General features: G+C 37.1%; 1 protein-coding gene across 1 annotated transcript in view; it reads right to left on the bottom strand.

The window, feature by feature from the left end:
- LOC126089435 (ankyrin-3-like) overlaps window positions 1-11,519 on the bottom strand; it is a 270,212-nt gene extending 258,693 nt beyond the window's left edge. Inside the window, exon 1 of the mRNA XM_049906909.1 lies at window positions 11,403-11,519. The gene's annotated coding sequence lies outside the window, so the exon portion shown is untranslated. The remainder of the gene's footprint in view (window positions 1-11,402) is intronic.
- Window positions 11,520-12,215: the final 696 nt, after the last annotated feature.

Genomic DNA, 12,215 nt, shown 5'->3' with positions numbered 1-12,215 from the left:
TGAGGATAGAAATGGATTCAGGAAAGAGATTCTAGGTTGGGCCTAAGGATTTGAGAAGGAATTAGAGGTTATGCTGGACTTCTGAGATGGGATCACTGGGGCAGGTTTGTGGGTAGAAGAGTTAGACAGTTGGCAGATGATGTCAATCAGGTATTCACTGTGTTTCATCACAACAATGTTGAAGATTTTGCTTGCACAGACAATGATCAAACCATGTTCTTTCCTCAGGGCATGGGTGGTTATTCTTCCCTCTGTTGAGAAGTTTGTATTATTTGGAAGGGACCTAGTAAAGGAGATTATGAAAATATAATTTTGCTATGCAAGTATGTAAGCCGCACTTTCCAGACATTCTGCTGAATTTACCTACACTTCTTTTTTGTGACAATGGAAAATCTATTGACATTATTCTCATCCCTATAACAGACATTTTAAGTGATAATGAAACATTGTTTAATTATGTGATCATTTACTCTACAAATTATTTCTAAAATATTGAATAAAAATAATTTAGGATATTAGGTCATGTCATCATAAAACACTTAAGCAACTAATGCCCAACATTTCAACTGACATTGCAGTGGTCCTCTTTTTCATGGTCAGTTCACTGCTGGATACTGATGAATGTCTTCTCCTACAGACTGTCTATTTTGGTTATCTGATGGCTACTGACATCAAATATCCAGGATGTCATTTGACAATCTGAAGATGGTGTCATGGAGGGGGATAACAGCACAGTAGTCTACTGCCTGTGTTACTCTGGTAGGTGATTGGAAGACCACTCTAGTAGACAACTGGTAGGCAGCAGCAAATGAGCAGGATACTGTGTGTGCTACTCTAGTAAGTGATTGGTAGGCGATTCTAATAGGTGACTGGTTGGCAATAGCAAACTGCCAGTTTGTATGCAGGAGGTAGTGTTTTCCGGCTGCGAAGCATTAAAGCCATACGGTAGGTCTCTCATGGTCACTTTTTATGCTGTTAAAACCGGGCCAAGTTGTACTACTGGTTAGTGAACTCACTCAGTCTGCCAGGCTGCAATCACTGAAAGCCAGGCTGTAGGTAACTTGCAGCCATCCTCCCTGTTCATGCTCTTTGAGCATTTAATCGTTTCAATAGCCTCTTTTATTTTCTGTTACGAGCAAGCACACGAGGTTGAAAATCGATAGAATGGCCATATCCCTGGTTGTGTTCTGCTACAGCCAACTTGTTGTTCTGTCCCATTCATACATAACGCTCATGCTCTCAAATGCAAGTGCTAATGGGTCTCCCGGTTTCACCAACATAGACTTTGCCGCATTTGCACTGAAGTTTGTAGATGCGTGCAGAGCATCTGTTGGATCATCTGTGGGCCTCAACAGATCCCAGATCTTGCAGCCACTCTGAAATACAAGTCTGATTCCTCCACAAGGCACAACCTTGCCTACATGGTCACACACCTCTCACATAAGGTAAGCATGCAACAGGAAGAGTTTCTTCTGTACTTTTGTCTATTTCGTCTTTGCTGAACCTTATAGCTCATTTTATGTTTCTGTTACTATATCTGTTTGCAAGGAATGTTGACTTAAGCTTGCTGAGTTCATGTTCTATTTTGTTAGCATCACTAATCTGGTAAGCATGGACTGTCAGTGTAAATAAACAGCGATCTTCTAAGAGGAATGGTGGTGTAGATCAGCATGCCTGTACCTTTCAGTGCGCATCAGTTTCCTGTAGCCGTGATGTCCTAGTTTGTTCCTAGATGTTTTGTAAATCTCCACATCCAGAGAAGCATGTAACATGGCCATCCCTTCTTCAAATTGTCCAATGAATCCCAAATATGTGATGCTAGCAACCACCAAATAACTGAAATAGACTATACAGGGGCAGACATTCACCAGTCTCCAGCAGTTAATCATGTCGAAGAGGATTGCTGCAAAGTCAGTCAAAATGTCAGCAATTCAGTTGCTTTAGTGTTTTACAAAGATGCAGCATAATACCTAAAATTATTTTATTAAAAATTACACTGGCTATGGAAGCCTACAAACTTATTCTTAAAATAGCTTAATGCTGCCATTATTTTTCCATGATGCATTGCTTATAACTCAGGGCTTTCTTCCGGTCTGCAGAGATGACTTCCCATCAGGTTCATTGATGAGTCATATGACTATAGATAAACTACCTTTCTATTAGTATTACCCTTAGCAATGTAACCTTAGATTTTGGGTCCATATCATTTCAGTTGGGTTTAAGTGGCAGTGATAAGGTGACAGACTAATGGCTCAGAATCAGAATTTTTATCCTCCCATAACATATGGAGTTAAATCACATGATTTCTACAGGGGACTTGTCAACACTGCAATTACAATTTACGTGTATTACAGAAACAATACTTATTAATTTATAATTTACAGAGACTGTGTGTAGCCTAACAACAGCATCACTGTAAAAAGAGAGAATAATTATTATAATCATTTATTAGACATACAACTTCTAAGCTTAATTAACAAAACATTTCAGCCACTTGCTTTCATGTTCAGATTGTCATATTATCATTAAGAAATTCTTGTAGGGAATAACAACATTTCTGTACTAACAATTGTTGTAGTTTTTGCTTTAGTTGCCCATCTCCATGCTGAGAATTTGTTTCTTTTTTAGTATGTTGTAAATTTTCATGCCCATGTATTCTCTGGTTAGTACAAACAGATTTAATCTATGAGTGGGAAGCATGAAATTCTCATTGTTCCTAGTAATGTATTGATGTTTAAAAATTATTGTCTATGAATAACTTGGTGTTACTGTATACAAAAATAATCAGTTTATAAATGTACAAACATGGAGCACTTAACATTTTTAAATTTCTTAACAGTGGGAGAAAGGATAATTATGTTTTTGTATTAGCCATATTTCTAACAATTGATTTTTGTAATTTTAAGATTCTAGTCATTTTGCTTGTGCCTCCCCATAAAATAATGCCATACTTTATAACTGATTCAAAGTAGCTGTGGTAAACTATTTTCTTATCTCCGTGCTAGTTGAATATGACAGAATCTTCATTGCAAATGTCAGACTGTTAAATTTTCTTGCTAAATACTTTGTGTGTGAAGACCAGGATAGATTTTGGTCCAAATGTGGGGCTAAAAATTTAACAGTCTGCTGCTTTCAGTTCTTGGTTTATACAACTAATGTGGAATTCTTTTACCTTAGAGATTTTAGTTGTAAACTGCAGCAAATGTGTTTTCCTAATATTCAGTTTTAGCTCATTTAGTTGGAACCAGTTTTCCAAACAGTCTAATAGTTTTGTGACAGCTGAAGGAATTTGTTCAAAGTCATTGCTTTCAACAAGGACAGAAGTATCATCAGCGAATGAAACTGAGTGTGAATTTATGTTCAGGGATACATCATTTACACAAATTAAAAACAAAATTGTCCCCAGAATTGAGCCATGTGGAATGCCTTGTGAAATAATCATCAGTTCAGGGAAGGAATTTCCCTTACCTGCCAATATAACTACCTTTGTTTTCTGTTCGTGAAGTGTGACCTAAACCACTTTAAAACACAACCCCCAATTCTGTGTCTTTCCATTTTACACAGGAGCAAGTGATGGTTTACACAATCAAATGTGTTTGTGAGGTCACAGAATAATCCTGCAACTTTTCTCAACTTGTTTAAGGTGAAACTGATTTTTTTCACAAACTCATAAATGGCCTCTATTGTACTCTTGTCTTTTTGAAAGCCATATTGATTATCTGAAATTAAGTTTGATTTGTCATTAATTTTTTTTATTTGTGTTACCACCACTTTTTCAAATATTTTTGAAAAAATCGGGAGAATAGAGATTGGGCAGTAGTTCCCCATACCTTCTCTTGAGCGTTTTTGAAACAAAGGTTTTGCTTCCACACACTTTCAGAGACCCAGAAAGTGGCATTCTTCAAGTGATTTATTAATTATTGAACAAAGAGGGAGAGCTATTACTGCTATAATTACTTTGATAGGTATGCCATCCCACCCAGCAGAATTTTTGCTCTTTAGCTGTAATATAGTTTTCTCTACATCTTTAACTGATGTTTGCTCAAATTTGTTGAAGTATTCTTCTGCCTTGTGTCTTAAATGTACTTTTTCTGCATAAGCTTGTACATTTACATCTGATTTAGATGCATTTATTAAAAAAAATTGAATGACTCTGACATCTAACCCAGGTTTGTCACAATTTTACTCCCCACCTTAATTTTGGAAATATCTTTGCTGTCAGTTCTAATGCCCACATCTGATTTTACGATTGACCATGCTGCCTTTCATTTGTTTCCATGAGCAGAGATGTTTTCATTATAAACAATTTATTTTGCTGCTTTCACTGCCCTTTTAAATATGTTTTTATACTGTTTAATATAGTTAAAGAAAACAGAGTCTTTGTTATTTTTCAGTTTCTTGTGCAGTTGTCTTTTTTTCACTGGATATTTTTATTCCAGCAGTGAGCCAATTTAGCTTATTACACACTTTTGTCTGCCACACACTGAGTGGAAATATTTCATTAAATACATGTAAAAAATTTTCAAAAAATATGTTGACATGTACAGAGATTGGAATCTCATCCTTGACTTGCCACTCCATCTCTTCTAATTTAGAGAAGAACAATTTTACATTTTTAACAGTAAAATGTCTTTTGTTGCAAGTTTTTCTAGTACTTTGTTCATTTGTACTAGTCATTTCAGTAAACAAAGCAGAGTGGTCCGAAAATCCTAAATCTACACATAGCCTCCTTGCATCATCGAATTTATAATTTGTTAGAATATTATCGATACAGGTTTCTGTATTGCCATTTTTTCTTGTGAATTCTGTGAAGTTTGTCTTGAACCCAAATTTTTGGATTAGGTCCATAAACTGATTGAGTCACTGGTTTCATTTGATAAATTTATATTGAAATCAGCAGCTATTAAAACCCTTTTGTTTTTGTCATTACTGACTTTCTGTAAAAAACCCATTAACTTTGGTAAAAATAATTTTTTTACTGGTACACCTGGAATTCTATACATTGATATAATGACAATATTTTGTCTTTCTAATTCAACTGAGGAGCTTTCAAATGCATATATGTTTTTTCTAACTAACAGAAACTGTCTGGAGAACCTTTCTAAGGTTCTCACTTAGTTCAACCTAGTGAATCTGAAGCAAATCAATCAACTCCTCCTAGCACTTTACCATGGTAGGTGGCCTGTCGTCAGAATGGTTAGGAGCATCATCAATCATCATTGACGGTGTTCACATATTTGGTATTAATGAGTCTAAGAACCTCTTAGTAAACATATCATGATAATCTCCTGTCTTCTTTGATTTAAAAAACAGGAACAGCAGCATCTTTCCAAGAGCCAAGATGGGCCCCCAGCAAGAATGCAGGCACAGATGGTGGTGAAAAACCGATTGTAAAAACAAACAAGATAGATGATTTAAGAATCAACCAGGAGAGGTACATAGTTTACTTACCCCTCTTTCTCCTGTCTTCAACCCATGACCAGCCATCATAAATGAACATATGCTTATTGCTAACATGGTTTACATGGCAACAGTGGGTTCAGTTCATTCAGCTGCCACCTACACAGCTCGCTTATGTTCTTCGCCTCTGTATGACTCTTGTGTGTGACACTTTTAGAGCAAACTTGTGAGGTTTCTGATTGCAAAAGATAAGTCTGCTTCCCTTGACAGAAAATATTGTCAATGTTCCTCTAGTTGCGTCATCTGTCCATTTCTTCTTTAGAATATGGCTAGAACTGTCCCACATTTCATAGTCATACTCCTTCATAAACATTCACATCTGCTTCACAAATTGGCATACCCATCCAGCTACAGTTTCTTTTTCCAGCAACAGCTTACAACCACAGAATCATAGTGAAAATCCAGGTTATGCACAGCTGTAAATATCAATGTGCAACTACCTAGAAACAGATCTGCTTCCTTAATTCTAACTGGTTATTTGTTAAATATTAAATGGTCCTTTTTGCAATAGTAGTCATAAACATGATGATGTACCGGAAACTCAGCAAATGAATCTATCATGATGATCCCCTTACCCATACATTGTTTTCCCTTACTTTCCAGCTTCCTCTTCTTTCACACATATTTTCTTGTGAATTTTCAAGCAGAATTTTCATTTACATTAGAAAAGGCTGAAAATTTTGCTAAAACCTTAAAAATGGGATGATGCTTATATACAGGACAGTGTAAAAAAGAGCTGGGAAACTTTCTGTGACACAGCTGGGAAACTTTCTGTGACATATTAAGATGCCTCATAACTGTAACTTGTTCTGAAGTACACAGAACTACTGGAGATAAACCAAACAAGAAATTTATGACTATTAAAATGAAAAAGCAAGAGATGAACTGATTGTGCTCTACGACACTTACCAGAAAGGTAAAGGACACGCAAGTCATGAGGTGTACAGGTGCTAGATGAAAGCATGAACTAGGAAGATAAGAAAATCAAAGACTAGCCATCAAAAACTAAAAATACAAACTTCTTCTAACATATCTAAAACAGCCTGGAATTATGTAAATGAGAACAGAAAAGAGCCATATGTCTTAAAAGATACAAATATGATGTTAACAAGCAATGGACAAGAAGTGTCAGCTCCATAACAGGAGTGTGATACACTCTATGACAAGAAAATCATACATACACACTACCAAGAAATTATCCAAATGGGATGAAAATTGGTAGATGAGGTGCACACTTACAAACAAACAAAAAATGATTATAAGTTCAGAAAAAGTGGACAATTTATTCAAGAGAAGGAGCTGCACAAACTGAGCAAATAAATAATGTGTTTCAGCACTTCTGGCCCTTATGCAAGCAGTAATTCAGTTTGACATTGATTAACAGAGATGGTGGATGTCATCCTGAGGGATATTGTGCCAAATTCCATACAACTAGCATCTTAGATTATCAAAATCCTGAGTTGCTTGGAGATCTCCCCATAATGCTCCAAACGTTCTCAACTGGGTAGAGATCTAGGGACCTTGTTGGCCAAGGTAGGGTTTGGCAAACATGAAGCCAAGCAATAGGAACTATCGCTTTCTACAGGTGGGCATTATCTTGCTGAAATGTGAGCTCAGAATAGCTCAGAGTGCCATCGATGTGCCACTGTGCTGTAAGGGTGCCGCAAATGACAACTAAAGAGGTTCTGCTATGAAACAAATGGCACGCCAGACCATTACTCCTGGTTGTTGGACCGCATGGTGTCCCACTGCTCTTCGCCACACATGCCTTCCCTGTCATCAGAGCTCAATTCGAAGCAGGACTATTCCAGTCATTGTGATTACAGGCTGAAGACATGTCTGGAGACACTGTGGACACTGGTGGGATACCAACCTCACTGTTGTCTGCCATATGGCCCGACAACCAGAAGTGATGATCTGGGGTACCATTTTTTTTCATACCAGGCCCCCTTTAGTCATCATCCGCGGCACCATTACATCACAGTGGTATGTTGACAATATTCTATGCCCCTTTTTGTTGCCCATCATGGCAAGCCATCCTGGACTTACATTTCAGCAAGATAATGCCCGCCCCCACACAGCGAGTGTTTCTATTACTTGGCTAGAATGTTTGGAGCACTGTGGGTAGGGCTCTCCATCCAGCTCAGAATTTTGAATATATCTAACACATCAATTGGACAGAATTTGGCACAATATCCCTCATGAGGACATTCAACAACTCTGTCAATCAGTGCAAAGCTGAATAACTGCTTGCATATGGGCCAGAGGCTGAATAACTGTTTGCATTAGGGTCAGAGGTGCACCAACACGTTAGTGATTTGTTCACTTTGTGAAGCTCCTTCTATTCAATAAATCATCTAACTTTTCTGAAACTGGAATCATTTGACTGTCTGTACACGTAAATCACATCTATCCATTTCTGTCCCATTTGGATGATTTATTTGTGGTGCATCATCTTTTTTTCTCTTAGAGTGCAGCTCAGTCGGCATCATATAGTCACAATTGAGCCACTTCTAAAACAGAACATAGCAGTACCAATGAGCATAGAGTACCAATGAGCACAGAAAACCCCAAGTGGGTGGCTTGTAATATATACCTATCCCCTACAGATGAACTGGATGTATCAAAATAATTGAATCACTAAAAATAAAAATATAGAGGATTTGGATGACATATCAACAACAGTAAAACAATGTGATATATACATCCTGCAGAGCCTCTGACATTCTAGATAAATTTGGCAAATGAAAGAAGAAGTTTTCCTAAAATATTTGGAAAGGAGCAAAGTAGTGGCAATACTTAAAGGAGAGGACAGATGAGATCCAGGAAACAATAGGCCCTTAACTATCACAACTGTTCTGTCTAATATGTAGTAGAAACAGTGATTAATGAGAGGAAGGGAAGCTTCGTAAAGTAACAAAATATCTTAAATGATGCACAACATGGGTTCAGAAAGGGGAGACCTACGAAGATTGCAGAGGCAATGTTCACAACAATCGTAATTAAGGCCCTGGATGATCAGAGGAAAAAAGCTTATGGTGCATACTTAGACCTTTCCTAAGCTTTTGATTGGGTGTGTCAAAGAGTTTTTCTAGAGGAACAGGACTGCTATGGCATAAGAGAATAAACTAAGGATATTATATAAAAATTTTTGTTGAAAACAGAGAGCTGTATGTTGAAATAAAACATTAATCTGGAAACGCTGAGAAAATATGTCTGCTCTGATTTTCTGTAGGTAAAACATACAGTAGCTCAGGTTTAAGCACTGGGACTTCTGCTCTATATCTTCTATATAATTGGCTTGCCAACAGCGGTAAACGAATAAGCATTTATGTATGCCAATGGCACAACCTTACTAGTATACAGTGACTTAGGAAAGAATTTGGAAAGGAGAGCTAGTGAGAATATGCAGATAATACAAACATTGCTTAGAGAAAATAATCGGTTGATCAACAGGAACAAAACAAAATGTACAAAATTTCTAACATATGGAATTGTCAGTTCACAGGATTTTATTCTGGATATTTGGCATGCAGATCTAGAAGAAGTTAACTGTAACAAGTTTCTGGGAGTAGAGGTGGGCAAGTCTCTGGCAGTGAAAACCACATTGATAAAATCTGTTCATACATAAGTATAAATATATTATTAATGAAGAAAATATCGTAAATAGTGGATAGACAAATCTCAGTTAAAATGTCCTATAGTCTTATTTCCCACACACATTGCGCTGTGGGGAGGATCAGCAGCTGTACATATACAGATAATTTTAAAACTTCAAAAGAATGTCATCAATGGCATAATGAAACTACCACCATAGGAATCCTGCAGTTTTCATAACCACAACACACGAACTAGGCAAAATTCCATATGTGCAGCAAAAGGCTGAAAATTACAAGATAGTGACCCTAGAAATGCAAGAAGCTTATTTTATGACAGACTGTCACATAGCATAAAGAGCATACAGGAAATGAGTACTTTGAAGGAGCATCTTATCTCTAGGGGTTGCTATGAGGTGAAGAAATACTTGCAAGTGAATTCACATAATAAAGATAAATTTAAAATTGGAAATGGTGTAAAGCATTTCTTCTTGATGTGGAAACCAACTTACTGAGGAGAGAAAAATGAAAGACCAATTGCATGCTGAAAGTACAGAAGATAATGTAAAGACCAAGAGGGAAACTGTGTTTCTGTCGCTGTGTATTAGTGCAAATATTATTTAAAAATAGTTTTTCCAATTGAATATAAATGTCCTAGTAGTTTTCAGCAGAACTGTATACATGCATAACTTCATCTATTTTCCTTAATCCTGCAATCTTATGGGTAAATTAACGTAGACTACTAGTGTTTGTCATTACTATGTGTTATTAAGAAAATTTGTTTCAACTGTGTTTTTGCTACATCTACAATATTTAATAACTGCTGATTATCCATTATCACTATTAGTACTTTAAAAAAATCGTTTTTCCTTATAGAAGGTAAATTTGTGAGCAATTTTGTTTATCCTGTATAAAATTTGCGGTTGAGCATGTCTAATATTAAAGTAAAATATGATCTATGTGCAAACAAAAACCAAGCATGCAATAATTATTTATATTAATTTGTTAACAGAGGAAATACCCCACCATTAACTTCCTTTTGTCAAACTAGGGACGAACATTTCTCTGAATGGGTCTCATACAACACCCTGCCAACTGTGCAAGTGTTAGGTGACAATTTAGTTGCAGTGAAGGCTTGGCGGCTACAGTTAGAGGTCTCAGTGTTACAGTCGAATCTTGGTGGGAGGGGGTTGAACTAAGTAATTTTATTTTGTATCATTGTGGTTTGTCCAAATTCTCTGGAGTAAGCAAAGGCATTTGCGTTAATTTGTTAGAAGTATCCCACTATTTACTGTAAAACCTTAAGTTATTCTGAACACAATATACTGATAGGTAGTTATGATGAATATCCCTTCTATAGAGACGATTAAAAAAAAGAGAGAGAGAGAGAGAGGAGAGTGTTTAAAGAAGGAAGCTACTTAACAGTTCAGAAAATTTTAGATTGTTACTGGTGGTGTACAAGATTTTCTTAGTGCACACGTACACTAATAATTTCAAAGGTGGTTGGAATTTGTAGTTCACTACAAGGAATAATGGATAACAGCCAAAATAACTCTTTTCTTTTTATAGGAACTCAACGTTTCGTCGACGCTGTGGCTAATAGAAGAGTCAAGATTTCTGTAATTCCTAAAAGTGTGACGGCATAGTTTTTCCATCTTATTCCTTCCATTATTCTCGCTGCGTGTCGATCTCAAAGGTATGAGAAAAATAACGGATACATTACCGGCAACGGTTCTTAAGTAATGAGTACGCCTTAGGTTCTCTGTGGTTTACCTCACTCTAAATGCGAATGCCAGAATGGCTCTTTAAAAAGCAAGAGATCAATTTATTAATGTAGCTTATTCTCTCTCTCACGGCTTTACTTTTCAAAGGCGTGGAAAAGCAAACTGGCTTGGTCCTCCAGAAAAGTTCAGTGCTTTTTATTATTGCGTCATTTTACTTATTACATGGAACTAATTCTGGAACTGTGAACATTTTGGCCTCTCATTTATTTGTGGTGCGCGGATTTTTTTTTTTAAAAAAAAAAAAAAGAAAAGAAAAGAACAGTTGTGTTCGTCACTGAAGACTACAGTGTACATTTTACGCTCTATGCTGAAGACCCAAGGCCCATCATTCCCACAAATATAGATATTACACACATATGAATTAATATACCGTAGTTTCATAACATTACAAAATTTTTCTGGTTTGCCTTAAAAAGAAAAACTTTCGTTCTGGTTTCGACAATTTTATACAGTACAACATGCTCCCAAGTTCATCAGCTAGCAAAGTGAACTTTATAACCTAGATACGCCAAAGTATCTGTCGGAGAGTTAGTAATCATTGCAAACCTGCCGCAGTACTCACCAGATGTCGGTGTCTGTCCTGTAGCGCCAGCGGTGTGCGAGGAAGGACGTAAACTGGCCTTCACAACGTGAGAATCGTTTTTATGTAGGAGTTCTTCCGTGACTTCACGTGGTGTAATTTGTGTTACAAGCGTTGCTGTAATCCACGCAGTTCGTCGATACAGACTTGTCTTATCTTGAGATACATCGCCGAAAGCACTGGATACGAATACCGCTGATTGTGAAAACTGCAACGCTTTCGGAAATACTATGAAGCAGAAAGATCTATTGTATAAAAATTAACGTAGTTGCCACAATTCCTGTGATTGTTGCCGGAATGGGAAGTAGCTGCTCAAGCATACTATTTATCAGCATTAGAAGTGAATAAGAGATGGAACCAGGTGTCGCAGTGTTGAAGCTATTGTTGAAGGAGCAACCATCCCTCCATTCGTCTGACGCGATTTAGCAAAAACTGTATCACATTATCGGGACGAGGAAATGAACCTCGCTACTCCCAAATGCAAGTCCACTGCACCCTCTCCCGACCACGTGGCCTCGAGCTGCAGCCGAAAACCTTTTTGCAACAGAAGAGCGCATTTCTTGAAGATAACGAAATCTGTAGGCTATTCGTTCTTGCTTCAGAAATTTATGACAAATATTTGTTCGATACTTATGCTACGTTTCAGGGTTACTGAATGTAGTCTGACAAAGAAGATTTGGAAGGAAAAAGTATAATAGTGATATATATATATGTGTGTGTGTGTGTGTGTGTGTGTGTGTGTGTGTGTGTTGGGTTGCCCTAATCATCATCATTTCATCCCCATCGACGCGCAGG

The sequence above is a fragment of the Schistocerca cancellata genome, chromosome 1 (genome assembly GCF_023864275.1).
Source record: "Schistocerca cancellata isolate TAMUIC-IGC-003103 chromosome 1, iqSchCanc2.1, whole genome shotgun sequence".
NCBI lineage: Eukaryota > Metazoa > Arthropoda > Insecta > Orthoptera > Acrididae > Schistocerca > Schistocerca cancellata.
This window is presented reverse-complemented; position numbering and strand designations above follow the sequence as displayed.